Below are 21,815 nucleotides of genomic sequence, written 5' to 3' on the forward strand. Positions count from 1 at the left end.
TATTCTTCGTTGGTTACCAAGCAAACCATAGGGCATATAGATTTTGGGAGAAAGGCACATCTAAGGTGTTATGCAGTGCCAATGCCCAATTTCTAGAGCACGTAGGATGGGATAAGTTAGAACAGGATAACAATAAAGAAGTAATTATTGAATCCTATAGAAATCCCATTAATTATCCCTGTAACTTTAAGAATAAAGTAAAGAGAGAAATACAGGCAGAGATAGAGCCCATAAAGGAAGAAATAGTACCAATAGCTGAGCAAGCTGAGGAACATGAACAGGTAGTAATTCAAAAAAGCCCTCATACAAGCCCTGTAATTCCCAGAAGAACTACACGAATATCTAGACCACCTGATAGATACCAGGCTAACACAGTGTGCCAGATTAATAAAGTTCCATATACTGTAGATGAAATAAAAATGTATCCTACTAAAGATAAGGAAAGTTGGTATGCAGCAATGAATAGGGAATTGAAATCCTTAAAGGATATGAAAGTATATGAAAATGCGAGATTACCTGTTGATATAAAACCCATTGGCTGCAAATGGATTTTTAAGATAAAAACTGAAAAGGATGGTAATATAATCTATAAGGCACGATTAGTAGCCCAAGGCTTTAGACAAAATGCCAATGACTATGACGAGGTATTTGCACCTAGCCTTAAAGCAGCAACATTAAGGGCAGCTTTAGTGTGGGCAGCAAGTAAGAAATATATAGTCAACCATCTAGATGTAGAAACTGCTTACTTGCACGCTCCACTAAGACATACTGTATACATGAAAAAACCTATTGGATTTAAAGGTGAAAATAATAATGATTATTGGTTGTTAAAAAAGAGCCTCTATGGTCTTAAACAATCAGGCTATGAATGGAACCAGTATATTGTAAAGGAACTAAACAATATAGGGTTTAAAGCTGGTTTAGCTGATCCATGTCTATTTAAAAGGGAGACAAATGGGAAAATATCATTATTACTATTATTTACAGATGATATTGCTTTGATTACAGAAACTAATGATGAAGCTAATAAAATAATAGCATCATTAGCTAAGGAAATAAAAATCAAGCAATTAGGGGAGATAAAGAAATATCTAGGTTTGAATATACTGAAAACACAGAAAGGTTTTAAGATATCTCAGGAGGATAAGATATCTAAATTGCTAATAGATTATAAGATGGAACTTTGTAAGACTGCAAAGACTCCAATGAGTCAGGATATTTGCAAAATGGATGCTCAAAGTCCCAAGTTTGATAAGGTAATATATCAATCTTTGATTGGTAGCTTATCATACATTAGCAATTGGTCAAGGCCAGATATAGCTTATGGTGTTAATCAACTGGCACGACATAATAATGATCCACTACAATGTCATTGGAAAGCATTAAAGAGAATTTTGAGATATCTTAAAGGAACATTACACCATGCACTGTATCTAGAACCAAAAGGTAATCTAATACTAAGTGCTTATGCAGATGCTAGTTTTGCATCAGAAAGAGACACAAGAAAGTCGACTTCGGGAACAGCCATAATGCTGGGTAAAACATTAATAGGTTGGAAGTCAATAAGACAACAGCATATAAGTTTGTCCACTATGGAAGCAGAATTCTCCTGTTTGTCGTTATTATGTACTGAATTAATCATGTATAAGCAGATGATGAGTGACATGGGATTAACTGTAAATTATCCTATAATTGTACATGAAGATAATCAGGCAGCAATTCAAATGGCCACAAATATTGCAGTAAAAACTAGGAGCAAGCATACAGATTTAAGGTACTTAAACGTTAGACAATCTGTAAAAAGTAATCTGATACAGCTGGAGTACTGTATGTCGGAGGACAATATAGCTGATAACTTTACTAAAGCCCAAGGTGCCATTAAGCACCAAGAGAGTTGTGTAAAGTATGGTTTTAGATTGTAAGGGTATTATATATTTATATCACCCAAAAGGGGAGAATGTTGGGTATAACAATGATACACCAACTAAGTTTGGGTGAATAAATATATAAACCAAGGTTTGGGTGTTTGTAACTTGTAGCTTTAAGCACCAAACTGCTTGTAATTAACTAATTAAGGGTGCGGTTACAAACGGCAATAAAAGGCAGTAAGAGAAACGTAATCTCTCTGCTTGATCTCTGCTTGATTTCTGCTTGCTACTGTTTTGTTTGCTACTATTTGCTACAACTGTTTGAATACCTGAACGAAAGGACTACTTCATTGATGTGCTGATATCCTGTGAATACTCAGCGTTGTCTTCAAAAGGAAAGGTATCAGAGGAGAAGATATCTTTACAGGCAGATAAGGATATAGAACTGACTAGTACATGGACTAAGTTACTGAATGGATATATTTGTGAATGACATATGGACTGATTGACAATGTTTAAACTCGAATTGGATTAAACAACTATTTAAACTACAAACAGTGTTTGTCATCAGTGTGTGTAAACCCTAGGGCCCTTCCTCTCTCATTTGGCTGCCTGGCTTGACTGCTGCTGCACATTCTGTTTTTGGGGGGTTTGTCCCCAAACACTAACAGCTGCTCTTGTCAGGCTCAAAAGATATATAGGATTGCGCTAGTTAAACATCTGTAGAAATTCTCAGTCATCCAGGTGATAGTTGCCCTAAAGATACTTTTTCAGGAGGCAACTGGACTTTCTTGGTTTTTTTTTTTTCTTTGAAGATATTTTGCTTCTCATCCAAGAAGCTTTTTCAGCTCTGAAAGGATAGTGGGAGATGGAAGGATTTATATTCCTTGCAGACAACTGATTGTTTGCAATGTTTTAGACCATCATTGAGGCTACTTGGATGTTTATATAATATAAACCCTTCCGTTCCCCACCAGATTAACAGAGATTCAGATTAACAGAGTTGGAAGGGACCTTGTAGGTCATCTAGTCCAACCCCACCACCCAAGCAGGAGACCCTACACCATTTTTGACAGATGGCAGTCCAGTCTCTTCTTGAAAGCTTCCAGTGGTGAAGCTCCCACAATTTCTGAAGGCAACTTATGTTCCATTGGTTGATTGCTCTCACTGTCAGAAAGTTTCTCCTTATTTTCAGGTTGGATCTCTCCTTGTTCCAGTTTCCATCCATTATTTCTTGTCTGGCCTTCAGGTGCTTTGGAAAATAGCTTGATCCCCTCCTCCCTGTGGCAGCTCCTCAAATATTGGAAGACCGCTATCATATCTCCCCTGGTCCTTCTCTTCACCAGACTAGCCAGGCCCAGTTCCTGTAACCGTTCTTCATATGTTTTAGTCTCCAGTCCCCTAATCATCCTGGTTGCTCTTCTCTGTACTTTTTCTAGAGTCTCAACATCTTTTTTTATAATATGGTGACCAGAACTGGATGCAGTACTCTAGATGTGGTCTTACTAAGGCTTTACAGAGTGATATTAGTACCTCACTTGATCTTGATTGTATCCCTCTGTTAATGCAATTTAGGATTGCATATGTATATCTATCTATATCCATATCTATATGTGAAGCACAGATCTAGCATGGAAGTTGATAGTGTGTTGCTTTACGTACATGCACATCTATATGTATATCTATATAAATAACTATCCCTATCTCTCATCTCTATCTCTATCTAATCTCTATCCATATGTGAAGCACAGATATAGCATAGAAGTTGACAATGTGTTGTGATATGTGTGTGTGTATGTGTGTGTAACAGATCAAGTGTGTTGTTTATGTGTGCATGTGTAACACAGATCTAGTGAGGTGTGTGTGTGTGTGTGTGTGTGTGTATCTAGCATAGGAGTTGACAATGCGTTGTGAAATGCATTTCCTTAATGCACTGGTCTCCGCTCAGCTTTGCTGAAGATGCAGTTTTCCCAGCTGCAGTCAGAATAAATTGATGAGGGTTCATATAAGTTATTGTAAAAATGCCCCTTCAAGTATTTGGACTGCTGGCCAAGCAATTCTTTCTTCTGCCCAGCATCCGTCATACGCTACTTGGGCTTTTATAAATTTCTATTTTTACCTGCTTTTTTAGAACTGTCTGTACTAGAAATGCCACACATCAGAGCTCAAATGAGATTTTTTTAAAGAAAGAAAGAAAGAAAGAAAGAAAGAAAGAAAGAAAGAAAGAAAGAAAGAAAGAAAGAAAGAAAGATCCTTGTCTTAACGATAGCAGCAGTGATGCTCAGTTTACCATAAAACTCTGCAAATTGTCGGATGTTATCGTTGCATCGGGCTGGTCGTGCCATTGTTACTGGGTCACAAAGCTGGGGTGTTTTTCAGTACAAAATGACTGAGAAACACCACAGCTTCAGATGCAAGACTGATGATTTTACTCAAGAAAGACCGAGACAAGACAAAGAAAAAAGTTGTTTGAAAATCAATTACTCAAAGATAAAGAGTTTGACATTATTTTCTAAGATGGTAGGTAAGACCACCTTAGCAATTTACTTAGCAAAAAAAAAAATGTCCAGGCTTGGAAATAAATCAAAATAAACTGTGGACAATTTGGGGAAAGATGAAGACCTAGGTGCATACATGGGTACATTTCAGATCAAGTCGTATCCCCCAGGGTTTCAGGATTCTGGCAGTTACCCCAACTAAACCATGAGTCTCCAGCCAAACTTCCAAAACTTCAAAAGCATTTATTGGGAGTTAACATGCCAACACTGCCTGGATGTAGCCGACTCTGAGACATAATAATTCATTGTCATCTGTGACCCTGGTTTTCACCCCCACCCCCTGGGTGTATCATAAGTCATATTCTCCAATGGGACACCTCCATAGCCAAGAGTCATCAATCATGCATGGCAGATACTTCAGCCACCTAGTTACTATCTTTGAAAAAATATTTATGGAATGCACTTTTGCTTTCCAAGCTGCTGCACTGCTCCCCACTCCCTTTCTGTTGGCAACTCTAAAAAGACCATAGAAATATTTTTTGAGTTGACACAGGGCTCTTTATTTCCATGTTCCTCGTGGAAAACGTCCATGGAGATTCTCAATCATCTGGACCATGGTTGTCCAAAGATTCTTTTTTCCAAAAGGCAGATAGACTTCCTGGTTTTCTTTTCATTGAAGTAGTTTGCTTCTCATCCAAAAAGCTTCTTCAGTTCTGAAGATTGGAGGAAACTTCTTGGAGTAGAAGCAAAAAACAAACAAACAAACAATTAACAAGAAAGTCCAGTTGCTTTCGGGTTTCACTTAACAGAAAAACTCTGGAGATCTAATATCCATACCAGCATTACTAGAGATCCTGCAGACCGATCAGTATCCATCAGGACCCCGAGACACTACTGACCTATTTCTATTTTGCCTTTTTTAATGATCCATTAATATCAGGCACAAATTATCTAAAATAGGAGTTGAGTTCCAAGCATTATAAATTTATGATATGCTACCTACACATAAGAATCTGGTCTACTATTGGTCAAGTTGAATTGGCGCTAGGTAAGAGTCAGTGGAATTCACCTGGGATTGGATCTCTTGTGGCTGCCCAGTGATTCCAAATTTATGGTATGTCTAACCTCACCTTCAGGCTCAGCCTGTTTATCTCTTGCAATTATGGAAATAGAATCCATAAACATAGGAATAGAAATTCTGACAGAAATCAGAAATGACAAGTAAAGAATATGGTTTCTCTCCTCCCTTCTTGTTGAACAATACCATTTGTTGGTCCAGAGATTACACAGCCATAATCTATATCTTAACTAAGACGCCAAAAATGAGCATCACCACGTAATTCAAGAAATTCTTAGCTTGAAATTGTTTTGTTCCTTGCTGGTATTCATTCCTCTCAAAGGGGGGAAAAAAAGCCTACCTTCACTCCCATCCACTAATCAATGTGTGATGGCTAATCAATTTTTTAGAAATCCAGAAACAGTAATATTCTGAAAAAATACAATTCAAATTAGGGTAAGAAGCACATAGTGCCAGAGCCACTGTATCTAGATTGCTGAAATCCAAACCCGCCATCCGAAATTCAGAAAATTAACCCTTCTTTAAACATGTCTATATTTTTGAAATCAATATATTGTCAGGCTGGGAAGCCATATTTTACTTAGAAGCTTCGAGGTTGCCACATTTAATGCCTGGGAATTTGGGAGGGGGGATTTCTTAGAGAGTTGGAAGATTATACGCAACAACATTCTTTCTCAGAGAGTCAAGGACATGTGACCCTGTACCTGAAGAGGAGTGTCTGGAGGAAGGTCTCCAGTTGGGATGATGTCTGATTGGACCATGTGATTGACTGGTGCCTGCAGGGGATGGGTTTTTGATTTTCAATTGGGAAGGGAAAACCCGGAACTCTCAAATTCAGGTTTTCCCAGATGTGCTAAAATGACTTCCTTACTTGGACGAACTTTGCTTCTGAGTGCTGAATGAGAATGGGGAATGTTATTGGAACGCTAACATATACTGTCCCCTAGGCCTATTTTAAAAAGGTCATCATTTTTTGGTGTCTAAAGGATCACTTTGCTAAATCTCCGAACTGCAAGACTACAGCATTATGATGGTTGCTGGAGTTATATGCAGGCATCAGGGGACCTGCCAGAGTCAGACCCTGCATTCGTTCTTTATTAAATGGCTTCCAAACAACAGAATTTGGATCATCTGATTTAATAAACAGATAGCCTTTGGCCTGTTTCTTTCTAATTTGTGTTTCTTACTTGCAGTTTTCTATTCATTATGAAGGATTGTTTTTCGCGACCAGCCTTGCTTGGGAGACAAATAATGAGCTAAGAATATAGCTTAAATTGAAAGTAGGGTAGACATCCATAACCTGAATATATTCTTGGATGATAACCAGATTCCAGACATAGCCACCACTGTTATGAAAGAGAAACATGTTTTGTTTTGTTTTTTGTAAATTTTATTTGTGTTTTCACAAAGAGAAAAGAAAATACAAATAAAACATCTTTTTTGAAAGTAGCATAATCCCGGGTTACATTTCTTCGTACAGACACAAATTCAGGTTCATGCTCATTTTTATATTCTGTTCCATATCTTATTACTATTTTACATTTTCTGCATAGCTTCTCCCCTCTTTTAATTTTCTCAATTTTATTTTAATTATCTCAATTCAAATCATTGTATTTATATTTTTTGTCTGTCCTGTTTCAATTATCTATTATCTTTTCTCATTAAACAAAATGTCTCCTGTAGTTACTGATTGGAGTATGATGCCTTTATATCTTTTCCCTAAACTTGTAACATTCAATATAATACATAACTTCCATTCGGATTCTGCTTGGTACATTCTTATAATACACACTGTATTCTTAAAAAAAGAAAAAAATATAAATGCATATAATTAAAACAACATTCCATTCCAATTCAATTCTATCATTAATATTAATATTCATTAAAGTCTTAACATCTTTAACATTACTTTTCAATTAAATATCATACTTCTATGGGAACAATTATAAACTTTCCATAGTTAATTTTCCCCCTCTTCACTTATATTTTATAAAACATTAACTAATTAAAATGTTCCCATTCCTTTCTAATTCAATTTTCTCATTTATTTTATTTCACTTATTTTATTCCCAAACATTTCACTAAATTACACTAACTATTTTATCCCTCATTTTAATCATACGTTGTTTCCAATTTTCTAAAATTATTTCTATTACAAATATAACAATACAATCTTATGTACCTTTACAGAATCCCTTTTTCAGTTAGATTTTCACCCATTATCTCTAAATAGGTCCTGTTTCTCTATATTTTGCTCCAGTCCTTTGTAACTTCTTTTCCTTTCCTTCTTCCCTCTCTTCTTCTCTCTCCCCTTTTTACCCCCTTGTCTCTCTACCCCTATTTCTCTCTTCTGTATTCCCCTTTTCTGTTGCTTTCCAGTATTATATTTATTTTTTGAATTATTTTTCTTTTCTTTGGGTGTTTTGTTAAGTCTTAAATTCTCCATTCTCTTTCCCCCTTTCCTTTTTCTTCCCCACATAGAGTTACTTGTTCATTAAAGATGGCTTCTTCTTTGTCCCAGTCTTCTTGTTTTGCAGTCTTTTCTTGCTGTTTCTCATAGTTCCAAATCTCCATTTCTAAGAATTGAAAAACGAAGCCAAAAGAACCCTTCCCTTCTTGCGCATCTTCTTTGTACTTTTTAAGTTCCATTTTCAATTCATCCAGAAGTGGTGCCATTGTATAAATTTTTAAACAACCACCCGATTGATTTTAGTCATTCAAATATAATAACCAAGAATCCAAAGTTCACCAAATAATCCAAATACACACAAGCTGTTTCTTTTTTGCTCTTTTTTTTCACTTTCTCTTCCTGGGGTTACTATTTAGTTACAAAGTTTCAGTTAAAATGTATCTTTTAGAAGTCTTGTTGAAGTTTTACTTTAGATTCTTTTTAATTCCCGGCAGTCTCCTCTCTCTTCCCTTATTCTTTTTCTCTCCCTTCCTGTTTATGAAAAAGAAAAATTTTAATGTCCAGAAATCTTTATTATCCCTTTGGCATTTTGTTTTATTTTCAGCTTAATTGTCTATTGATGTCAAAGTGGATTTTTCCGATTTCTTATTTAAGTCTCTTAGTTGTCAGTATAGGGAAGGAGAGAGAAGAAAAAAAAATGCCAAACCTTTCCCTTTTCACTTTCCTTCACTGCTTCCGACTCTTCTTTGGGAGCAATGTTATTCTTTTTAAGTTTAAATTCCAGGGTACCTTAGTTGTTGCTTTTACAATTTAACCCAGTCAGCCAAAACTTTCACTTCTTATCTTCCTCCTGCACATTCTTTTCCGGTCGAGTTCTCCTTTGTGGTGGCCATTTCTGACCACCGCTATAACTGCCTTCGGGAAATGGAGTAATGGCCAGCTGGGGAGGAGAGATGCAGCTCTCCTTGACCCTGCTGGTGGTCTCCCCCCTCTTCACCACCTCTACAGGGTGGCTTAGCCCTGAATCCAGCCAGCTCAGGGTGCTCCAGCGGCGAGCCCAGACAGAAACCGTGCACGATCACGGATTTCTTTCTGTCGCCGAAGCCCTTCAAACCGGAAGTGAAAGAGAAACATGTTTTTATTATTGTTATTCCTTGTTTCTTATATGAATCTGAAAGCGGATTGCAACTGACTCATAAGATATGTTTACTTAAAACCCAAGGATTCTATTTTTCAACTTGTTCTGCTCTTGACATATGACAAATTAGGGAGCGTTTGCAGAAGGAATATCAATATATCCTACGTGTCTGTAACAACTGGGTCCTGAAAAGATGTGTAAAATGGCATAGCTGATTAACTCTCTAAAAAAGAACTGGTGCCACAAGTGCCAATACGAAATAATTTATCTATCTTCACTCAGCTTTCCGGTCAAAACTTCAGCAACAGCCCAAATTCCAGTTCTAATAATGTAGATACAACATCCATTTGTACCTACTGTAATTATATCAACCCAGACCTGGAGTTCAAAGTACATATTATAAACCAGTGACACATTGTTCTCGAAACGTCATACAAAGCTAGGCATTTGAAAATTTGAAAACTGCACTCGGAAACAGAAGTTATGTTTAAAATTTCAGCATTTGCCACTTTGGCTATAATATCTGCCTGCATGATGGGCTAATCTTTGCTGTTTTGCTCTAGATTTGGAGTTTGGAGCATATATTATATAACCAGCAGAATGTCATTATGGAAAATGCATTCATGCACCTGAAGTCTTCTAAAGCAAAACCTGTATTTACAATTTAGCAATGCTTCTTTAGTCATATGTATGTGCTAATCTTTGCCATTCTGCTGATTGTTTAAAAAAATGTGGGGCATATTACCATCCATTGGCTGCTTTGTATTTGCCAATTGCTCATTCATTTAAAACAGCATGTCCACATTTTCTCTTGAAGAGTCTGTTCTAATATCTACAGAGCAAATTAAACAAACAAAACAAAATATAAGTTTCTTTGTAAACCCAAAGGAAAACGTTTCAAGTTTTTGTTGATTTTTTTTAGGATCTCTGCTCTGAAAAGTTAAAGGCTGTATAACTGAAATGTACACTTTGAAAAATTATAAACTTTTAAAAGTCTAATTTTCAGTGAATTTCTTGCATACTGTAAGTGATGTTTGATCTGGAGTATGTGTATGTGTAATCCTGTTGAACTGCTATCCAAAAGTTTCAAGATTCCATTAAGAGCGCTGTTTTAAAATCTTTACACTGCACAGGGCATCAAAACTTCAAGACACAACGGGACCAAATTGGGATTACTTTGTTGTAGTTGCCATCTTGCAGATCTTGACACATTCACACACTCCTGCCCTGTGAATGTTGAGCCTGGGGCTCAACATATTTTGACTTATGGTATGACAGAAACCCATGGTGGCTAATCATTCAGTGCAATTGGTAAAGCAAGCTAACCATGATTTATTTAACAAGCCATTGGAGATATGCATGGAGTAAATATGAAATCAAACACGTTTCCCACAACGTAGCTCTGTTGTTAAAAAATACCAGCATTTGAAGCAGGATAAGAGATAGAAACAGAGAGATAGAGAGATGAGAGAGATTAGAGAGATGAGAGAGAGAGAGAAATAGAGATGTTGAGAGAGGTAGAAACAGAGACAGATAGAGAGATGATAGAGATTAGAGACATGATGATAGATAGATAGGTAGGTAGGTGAGAGAGAGAGACATAGATTAGAGAGAGAGAAAGAGATATTGAGAGAGAGAGAGACAGACACAAAGAGAGAGAGAGAGAGAGAGAGAAAGAGACAGAGAGAAACAGTCAGAGATAGAACTAGAAACAAAGAGAGGTTTCAAGATTTTTTTAATTTTCTCTCTCTCTGTGTGTGTGTGTGTATGTGTGTGTGTGTGTGTGTTCGTATCTCTTTTTGTCTCTATGTCTCTCTGTCTGTCTGTCTCTCTCACTTTCTCTCTCTCTCAAGCAATCAACCAACCACTGACCATAAAGAGACATGAATGTTAAAAGTATTCATGGATAACTCAACCACACCAATTCCATGATGATTAGCTGTTTCCGCCTCACAATTCAATACTACAACATCTCAAATTTGCACACCCTGGAGTTTGAACACTAGGGTAAACCAATTACCTTGATAAGGCAAGCTAGATTGGGCCAGCTCAAATGCAATTAGCTAGTCCATTTATTCTCAAACAGCCTCGCTTCAGAAAAGTGCTACTGTTGTGCTTAAACCTAACTGGAAATGCAAAGAAAATTCCTTCCCACGCAAGCCTTAACCTTTTGGCACCAAAGAAGTCAGAAAAAAAAAGAACGATCCATTCAGAAAACAGCAGCATCCCAAAGCCATGGTTTCTGCTAATGAATTCCCAGCTTCTTGAGATTTCAGCATTGCCCGAGGCAAAACAGCTAATCAAATTGTGAAGGAGGCCATGTCTCAGGCAGAGGTAGAAGAGGACAATAAAAATGAGACCAAAAACAATGCTTGTTTTGATTTTTAAAAAGTGCCATTTATTCTGATGGCTATTCATCATTTGAGAGGAATGATTCTTTGTTCACACGGCTTGTTTGCTTGCTTGTTTCGTAAAGCTTGGTTCCAACAAAGGTATCTCCATAGGTGACCTGAAGGAATGCAGATAAACGTTCCAATTACCTGCATGGAAATGCACTGAGCTTCATATGAATTAAACAGGGGTTTTGCAAGGGAAGAGCCAGGATTCCTTCACCTCTAAGACGTTAAATTAGCAACTGGATAAACCCAGGTTGAAGTCCATCCTATACAGGGGTGGGCTTCAAAAATTTAAGGGAAGGGTTCTCTGGCTGATTGCTGGGTGGGCATGGCCATGGTGGGCACAGCCTAGTCGGCCTTCTGCACCACGGGGAGAGGGTTTGCCCTCCCCAGACTCCGGAAGCTCTCTGGAAGCTGGAAACAGGCCCATTCCCGGCCTTCCCAAACTTCCAGGAGACCCGTTTTTTGCCCCCCCCCCACCCAAGCTTCTACGTGTACCCTGCTCTTACCTGCATCCAAAACAGTCCACGTGGGGACTCCTGGGAGGGGCAGGGTGGGGTGGGATTTGGGGGTTCTCCAAACTGCACAGAATCTTAGCTAGGGGCTCTCCCAACCCCCCTGAACCCCCAGCAGCCCACCCCTGATCCTATGTCATGAAGATCACAAGCTGATTCATTCTCTCTCGGGCCGACCGGTCTCAACTGCGGCTGCTGGTGAAAAATGGCAGAGGTGTCAATTGAGATTGTAGGGTTAAAAACAATCTTGGAAGTCTTCTAGTTCAACTCAGAGCAGAAATTCTCAGCTTATTCCAGAGAAATATCTTCCAGTCTTTGAAAGCCATCACAGATGGAACAGTTACGTCTCCTGGAGGAAGGTTCCTCCTCTTAATGGCTCTTTTTTTGGTGGTGGTTGTCCTTGTTGGGTGGGGTTGCCTTCAAGTCAGTGTTTTGGCTCCTGGGGACAACCTTTAGAGGTCCATGAAGGTTTCTTGGCAGGAATTCAGAAGTGGATTGGTATTGTTGCTTCCCAGGGCTGAGAAAGAATGATTGGGTTAACATATCCAGCTGGCTTTGTGCCTAAGGTGGAAGTAGAAGTCTCTTGGATACTATCCTGGGTACCTTAACTACTAGATCAGGGGTCAGCAACCTTAAACACTCAAAGAGCCACAAAGGTTTTAACTGGAAGCCCCACATTCAATTCTGTAGCCAACCGGAAGTCCGGTTCCCTCACCATAGAGTCTCCTCCTAGCATGGTATCCTTTTTCCTCTAACTGTCCTATAACCAAAAGCCCTGTCAATTGTGGAGCCGACCAGAAAACCTGCCCTTTGCCATGGAGTCTCCTCCTGGCATGCTGTGCTTCCCCCCTCAAACCAGAAGCTCCTCTCAAAATTGTGGCACCGATCAGCGGGATGAAAGGGCCACATGCGGCTCCAGAGCTGTGCGTTGCTGACTTCTGTACTAGACCAAACTGACTTTCCAAATTGCTCTTACAATCAAAAAATTACTTCCAACCACTGCCTTATGGCTTAACTTGTAGATCAATAGACAATGACTTTACTCACTCTTCAAGCATTAGAAAACTCCATAGCTTTTCTTTATCTCCTCTGCATCATGTCTATCCTCAGCAATCTCTTTTTCAAGCCAGTCTCATTAACCATTCTTCATAAGAATGATTTACATTCTTCTACATCTACATTCTTCGCCATCTTTCTCACGCTTCCTTGCATACTTTCCCAATTCCTCTGAATTCTTCTTGTATTGTGGTATCCAGAACTGGATCCATTATTTCAGTATTCCAAGGTCTGAACAGTGAAGCTTAGAATAGAACTAGACCTCCCCAAGACCCCAATACTGTACTTCTATTTATGCAGCCTCTTTATATTAACTTTTTGGACAGCTGAAGCACATAGCTGGCTCACAATTAATCTGTGAGTTACCAGAATGTCCAGAACCTTCTCGCCAATGTCAACCCAAGTACTGTCTACCTGTTTTCCCAAAAAATAACACCCTGTCTTGTATTTTTTTTGCCACCAAACAAGGCACCAGGTCTTATTTTCAGGGGATGCCACCCACTGACTAACCTCACTTGTGTGCATCTCCCCCGACCTATTTTTCGTTGTCAGAGGCCTTCAGGAACTTCTTCTGCAGCCAGCAAGGCTTTCCTGAAGACCTCTGCAGCTGATAACAGAGCTCCAGATTGATCTGGAGCTGTTATCAGCTACAGAGGCCTTCTGGAAAGCCTTGCTAGCTTTGCCAGCTGCAGAAGAAATGGGCCGGCAAGGCAGGCGTTGGTGTGTGCTGACTATAACTGTCCAAAGGTAAGTAGTAGGTCAGCTCCACCCTTCGCCCATCCTCACCCTTGCTTATTTTTTACCCATGCACTCTGGAGTGGGTGGGAGCTTAATTAGGGTTATTTGGGGGGGGGTAGGGTTTATATTGGGCACTTGTGTAAAAATCAATCTAGGACTTATTTTCAGGGTAGGTCGTATTTTCAGGGAAACAGGATATTTTGTACCGATCACTGGTGTTTCCTACCTAGGAACCAAACCCTACATTTCTTGCATTTTGTTGAAGTCTATTAAGATCCTTGGAATCCTGACCCTAAATTATGTCTACAGTGACAGCCCTAAATCTGAATCAAGATTGATCCAGTGCTGACTTAATGAGCATCTCATTTTTGAAAATGTTGAAGTATCATATATAGTGTTTTGACAAAGCATTATATATGATACGGTTATGGAGGAAATAGAGTGTTACCACTGGTTCGGTGACTACATTTTGTGCATGCGTGTAAAAACCCTTAAGCTGTGCCGCCCAGCACAGCATTTGAAAAGCCACTTTTCCCCTGCTTTTTCAACTGTCAGCTGTGACACACAAAGCAGCTGAGGTTGAAAAAGCAGGAAATAAAGGACAGGTAAGAGCCCAGGCGGGCGGGTGGGCCAAACAGCAGCAAACACAGAACCAGTCTGGTGTCTGATGCTCTTCAGAGCTACCGGTTCTATAGAGCTGGGCAGAACCAGTAGCATCCCACCCCTGCTTGTCCTTCCTTTCATTAAACTAGACAAATCCAATCCTTCATTCTTCATATGTTTTAGCCTCCAGTCCATTAACCATCTTTCTTGATCTTCTCTGCATTCTTTCTAGGATCTTCTGACTAAGGTGAAACCCAGTATATCAAGGAGCAAGAGGTTAGGAAGCCTGAGAGCATCTTTGTCTTCATGTGTGATTGACCTTCTTCCAATGGTATCTAGCCTACAATTTCCCCATTCAAACCAATCACCACATCCTGCAGTTTTCAAGAGCTATTGTGCATAAGTAGCATCTATCATGATCTAAAGCAGCTGCTAATAAAGATGAAAATCTGGGCACCTCTCCGAAAGACAAATCCATCCTTATTTTTAATTCAGGGACTTTAGTCATTTGCCCTTTGGGAGCAAATTTAAGTAGCCACTTATGGATTCCCTAAGTTAGAACCTTCCATTTCCTCCCCACTTTGTCCCATTCCTAAGGACATTAGAAATAATGTAACTATGGGCCAGCATCATTAAAATTGCAGGTCACAGTCACAAAAGAATGACAATTGGGGAAATATTAATGAATCCCACTGGGAAGGGGCTTCATCTGGGTGGTATTTTTATCTGGTGTCTCTTTCATAGTGTACTAAAAATGAGAAGCTGGCCTGGAATGAGAATTTGTAAAACAAAACCTGCCAAATGCATGTGAATATGGTTTGTGTAAAATAAAACTGCCTGCATCATCAAAGCCATTGCATCTGATGTACTTCATATACGTCTCCCTCCCTCCTTTCTCTCACTTACTGCCTGCTGGATCTGACAAATGTGATAATCATTCTTGCCTTCCGTAGCTCTTTGTTCGAACTTCTTCCAACCTTTGAGGAAGCAAAAAGGAGAAGGCAAATCCACACTTGGCGAAGGAAACAATCAAGTGTGTATACCGTACAGTCACACTTTTGAAACCTGCTATTTTCAATAATATGTTAGGGAAGTATTCATTACCAACTCAAAATAACTTACGCCAACAGTTTGCAATTGTAGAGTTTGTGCTGGGTGCTACAGGGCTGACAACAAACAAAAAAAAGACAGCAAATGGAACAGGTACCTTGCCAAGCAGAAAAAAAAGTCCATCCAATACAGTGGAGGGATTTTTTAAAGATGCTTCTTTTGTTTCCAACCAGTGAGTCTGCTCTGGATGGGATTGTTAAGAGCTTCTTCCCTTCCTCCCTGCTGTTGGCAACATGGTTCTGTCCCCAAACAAAGTTACTCTTTATTTCTTCTATTAGGACAGAGGTCTCATTCTCGCGGCCTGCGGGCCAATTGCGGCCCACAGGACGATATCCTGTGGCCCCCACCATGATATGAAAGTATAATATTAGTGTATAATATAAATATAAAGTATAATATAAAGTATAATATTATGCGGCCCAGCCTCACCCAGACTCTCCCTCCAGCGGCCCCCAGGTAAATTGTGTTTGAGACCCCTGTTTTAGGATCTTCTTCTTTGGTAAGTCACAGTTGATAAATTTGATAATGAAATTAAAATAGCAATAGTGCTTAGACTTATATACACCACTTTACAGTGCTTCACAGCCCTCTCTAAGTGGTTTACAGAGTCAGCATATTGCCCCCAACAATCGGGGTCCTTATTTTACCCACCTTGGGAGAATGGAAGGCTGAATCAACCTTGAGCCTGGGGAGACTCAAACTGCCACATTGCAGGCAGCCGGCAAAGCAGCAGAAGTAGCCTGCAGTACTGCATTCTAACCACTGCGCCACCGTGGGAAATAGCTCTTCCCTCTTTTATTTTAATGCGCTATTGACAAATAGCTCAAATACAGGAGATTAGATTAGATTGTAATAGGGATCATTGTTAGGGTGGAGGAAACTTCTCAGATGAGAAGTGAAACCATGACCTGGATGACTGAGAATCTCCATAGACTTGAAGAAAAAATAACCCATCTTGACTCTTTGTTTCAGGATGGACTAAAACAAAACTCTGGCTTCCAAGATTCTACCACAAGAGTGGAGCTTCTTTGAAATTCCTACTGCTTCAATTTATTGACCTTGTCTATCTCAAAGGACCAACAATATGGATCATTCAGGCTACTTCAATTATAATAGACTTTGTACACTGTTTTGAAGTTTAGGAAAATTGTATCTTAAGACTGCTACTACAAAATTTGTTAATCCAAGAGCTTACTAACTTTAACACAATACATTAAAACTTTTTAATTTATTATTCATTTTGTTAAGATAAATTAAATTGAATGGTTTTTTAAAAAAATATTATATTGTTATTACAATATAGTTTATAATTTAGTTTCTAAATTGAGTTCGACTCCAGATGACCAGATGGTCAGTTTTTGCCTTCAGGAACAATTATAACCCTTGTATTTAATGATATAGAATTAAATAATTATATGTAATTACTTATCTCTTTTGTTGCTCCAAATATCAGTGTTGAACAGCTGCTAAGATCTAGAACATAGCTTGGAGGTCGCACATCAGGTTTTTGAGGGCTACTTTCCATGCTAGGGTTACAAATAGAAGTTTAATGGAAGAGCTAATATTCACAAGTCCAGTTATGGCACAAATGTGTGGAAACTCTTGAAATGTGGATAATTTATGCCAGACAAATCAAGCAAATGTGGTTTGCCCAATCTGCCAGAGCAAGGGTGTCAATCTCAATTTCACTGAGGGCCGTGTCAGAGTTATGTTTGATTTTGGGATGCCAGGATGGGCATGGCCGGGGTGGGCGTGGCCAGGGTAGGTGTGGCCAGCTCAATGTCACTTGGGGGGGGGTGTACCTGAGGTAGCCAAGTGCTAAAGCAGGACTTCTCTGAGACCCTCCCTAACTCTCCTTATAATCTCCTTCCTTCCTTCCTTCCTCTTCCTTCCTTTTCTTCATTTTTCTTCCCTCTTCATTTCTTCTTTCTTCTTCCTTCCCCTTGTTTCTTATTTTTCCTTTCCTTGCTCTCTACCCATCTTTCCTTCTTTTTCTTTGCCTTCCCTCTTTCCCTTTCGCCTTTCCTGTCCCTTCTTGCATGCTCAAATGCAAAACGGGAAACCTTTCTCCTTTTGTTTTGTTTTTAGTTTCTTTTGCTAGCCCTCTGCCAGCAAAAACAGAGCTTGGGCCCTGTTTATGATCACGATGGTCTCATGCAGCCCTCTACCAGCAAAAATGGGGCCTGCCTTGGAGGAGGGGGGGACATTTTTCCTGGCAGAGGGCTGCAAGAGGCCACATGACCAAAAACAGGGCCTGGGGTAGCACACACACACCCAACTCCGTTTTCACTGGCAGAGGTACCAAGGGCCAACCCTTTGCTGTTTCCAGGGTGGCAACACGGGCCAGATCTAAACACCATGTGAGCCAGATCTGGCCCACGGGCCTTGAGTTTGACACCTCTGTGCTAGAGCAAAGAAATCCAACTGCAAACCCTCTTCTTAGCATATCCCACATACTAACCGGTATGTCTTCCAGTATCCCAAGTTTGCTCACCTACAAGTTTATCTTGTCCACACTCCTCCTTTTCCTTCTTTCCCATTCTTTTTGCAGCACCAGGTGCTAGAAGAAGGAAATTCGTTTTCCTCCCTGCTTTTTTGAGAATGGTTTTAGACAGAGCCCCAGAAAAGCATAAATTCATTGCGGTAAGGGAGAAAAGTTTAATAGAGGAGTAACACAAGTGGAATAGCATTGACATTCACAACACTGCCTCTGTTTCATAGGTATCCTTTATATCTTTGGCAAGCAACTTAACAGCTAGTAGTGTGCTACTGTGATTATGCCTGAAACATCATTACTGCTTTTTTAAAAAAAATTCTGCTTGAAGTTGCAGCCAATTAAAATTCTGGAGATGTGACTGAAATTAGCATATTTAAACTATTGCTTCATTTCATTATGGTTACATCGATGTACAGTTAGTTACAGATGCTATTCAGGTCTGCTGTCGATCTTCCTCCCTTCCACCTTCATTTTTGGGAGACACTTGGTTTTATACCTGCGTCAGCTTTCTCATAATTGATAATTGATCAGAGTCACCATTTTTATTATTTTCTGCAAGATTGCAATAGGTGCAATATGCTTCTATAAAAAAAAAAAAACCATTCAGGGTTACGAAAATTTTATTTTAACTCACCCTAGCAAATTGTATTTCTGATCAAAGCCCAAAATATGTTGCTTTAGGTTTACAATGTTTGTTTTAAAGTGTACATCTATTGCAAGCAAATGAATAAAATCTAATGTGCAAGAAGCTGCCCCTTCTGGAGCCAATGAAGCAATAGCAGTTTAATTGAGTTGATGGTCTGGCTGCATATGTTAATTTTCTCTGTTCTATAACAGGGCATTAGCCCATATCTTTGTATAACAGCTTATCCGGTGAGAAAGAGTATTAAGGAGGACAATCACTCCCAGATGAGATATTTAAGCAGAGTCAGAAGTTCAAAAGGAAAATGAGGAAGAGGTTTCAATTCATTGCCTCCAAAAGAAAAAGTATAGAGGAATAGTAGGTCAGAAAAAAGCTTGTTTGAGGAAAGAAGAAAGAAAGAAAGAAATGTCTTCTGTAGTTAGAACAGGGAACTTGTTGAAGGAACTTCCAGTGAACTGTTTTTATCAGAACACCTTTGTGGTAGGTCTCCATCCATGTCTCCATCCATCCATGGCTTCACCAAGTTGTCCCATTCTGGGATGGAGGATGGATGGATGAATAGATGGATGGATGATAGAGATGAATGGATGACAGAGTTAGATGGATGGATGGATGGTTGGATGGAGGAATAGATGGATGAATAGATGAATGGTGATAGAGATTGATGAATTAAAGAGATGGATGGATAGAGTTAGAGGATAGAGGGAGATGGACGGATGGACAGATGGATGGATGGACGGATGGACGGATGGACGGATGGACGGATGGACGGATGGACGGATGGACGGATGGACAGATGGATGGATGGACGGACGGACGGATGGACGGATGGATGGATGGTTGGTTGGATGGATGGATGAATAGATGAATGAATGATAGAGATTGATGGATTACAGAGATGGATGGATGGATGGAGAAAGAGAGAGGGGGAGGGGGAGATGGATGGATGGATGAATAGATGGATGGATGGATGATAGAGAAGGATAGATGGCAGAGATGGATAGATAGAGAGATAGAAAGATGACGGATGGATGATGATAGATATAGATAGATAGATATATAGAGAGATATCTATAGATAAATAGAGAGGCAGACAGACAAAGAGACAATTATTTTAATACTTGTAAGTCAGAGGATGGAAATTATAACTCTATACCTGTCAGATTTTTAGCTTGCTAGTTTCCTGATGATCTCTACAAGACAACAGGGAATTGGAATTACACGTATCCATTTGCTGCCAACTCACAATTCCCCGCATTTCTGCAGTTCAGATTCAGTAGCAGGAAAATATTCAGTACACATGAAGTTCTATAGGGCTGGTGGTATTTTTCCACATATTTTCTCAAGGAAAGCATAGAGCAGAAGTAATTCAGTAATGCAAGATCTAATTACTTAAGTAATGTAAACATAATCTCAGCAGGCACAAGGTAAATAAAAATACTGTAGAGAAATTAGGCTACTATATACAGGTTATCCACTTGGAGGGAGGAGAGGGTGGAGGAAGCATATTTCAGAACTTTTAAGAAAGCTGGATCCGTAAAATGGAACCTGCACTAATTGAAAGAGCTAAGAACAGGCCCAGCATGTTTAATTACCATGAAGCACAGTTATTTGTGTCCACAATTATACTCATTAGCGTTCTAATTACTTCATTTATAAATGCAGTGAGATAATTTGTGTCTAAATGGATGCAGTTGAAGATGGATAAATAGATGTGTGTGGAGCTTATTTCTCCCCTTCACATGTTAACTACAGGAATAAAATTAAAAATATTGAAGGATCACCTAGGCCTATACAAGACAAAAAAAGGAAAGAAAATGGAAAAGAGGTACTTACTATAGGTTATCTGAAAACTGCACACTTGCTCATGAAACAATGTGCATGTTTACTTTTGTAGAAAGTTAGCACTCACCCCTCCTAGAAGAATGATATATTGTGAGAAATGTTTTAAAAGGCAGAATATTATATTTCCCCTAAAAGAGAAATGGAAATCTTTCTTTATTATTTTTTATTGTTCTTTTTCACATTTTACACATCTTAATATTAACAGTATTGTGACATCGTTATTACATATATGAATCTCATATAAATATATACATATATATACATTACTATACATTTATCTATAATTTTCTTATCTCCATTACCCTTATTTCTTTTAACCATTTATACCAATTGTCCTAAACTTCATAATACTCTGACTCTTCTTTATCCTTTAACATAAGTTTATCCATTTCAGCACAATCTAAAAAAAATTTGAATTACTAATTCCTCTGAGGGCGTGTCATTTTGTTTCCAATATTGTGCAAGTGCTATCCTTGTTGCTGTCAATATATGTAGTAGAATATATTTAATCTTTTCCCTATATTTCCCTTTAATTATTCCCAACAGGAACAATTCCGGTTTAAACTCTATCTGATCTTCCACTATTTTTTGTATCCAACCCCATATTTGGTCTGGTATTTTTGGGCTTCCAGGCATGACCACCACATATGATAGAAGGTACCTTGGTTAAGCTGCCGATGTTGTTAATGTGTAATTTTTATTCCATTTTCCCCCATCCGCTAAGTCTATATTGAAATGGAAATCTTAAGGGAGACAGAAACTCAGCCTCCAACTCGTTGTCCCCAGCAGATATTTTTTGCCCATTAAGAAAGACTGGGATATTCTATCTAAAACACAAAAGACTTTCAGCTCGAGAGTGATGAGATTAAGACATAACCCTCCAGGACATAATAGGATTATCTGTCAGCAGAGCTCACCACATGGCACAATCACCTGGGGATATTGCATCACCCTCCAAGCTTCAACCAAACTTGATTCAGACAAACATGACCCCACATGGCCTCAGGGGAGTCTAACTACAGCCAATAGAATACATGTTCTTGCACAGGAACAGGAAGCTCAAGGGCAAGGCCTAAGGGAAGGTATAAATAACCCTCAGTCTCCACTCTGTGTGGTCAGCTGCCCAGGACCTCAAGCCGATGTGGTCCTCTTCATCGATAAACCATCTTTCCAATCACTCTCCATGTTTCCAGGGTCTTCCTCCCTGCTTGGAACTGAACCAGGTGGATATTTCTTTCAACAATTTAAGCCCATCATTGTCAACCTTTTGATCTACAGATCAAAAATGCAACCTGCAGGTAGTTACTTAGGCACCAGTATGGTTGAAATGCTGGAATAAGGCAATATGAGTCTTTGGACAGAAGATAAGTCTCTATGTGACTGAGTTTGGTGAAGCATTTACCATGAAGAACATCAACTG

This window comes from Pseudonaja textilis, chromosome 6 (genome assembly GCF_049901715.1).
Source record: "Pseudonaja textilis isolate UNSWEBS1 chromosome 6, rPseTex1.2, whole genome shotgun sequence".
NCBI lineage: Eukaryota > Metazoa > Chordata > Lepidosauria > Squamata > Elapidae > Pseudonaja > Pseudonaja textilis.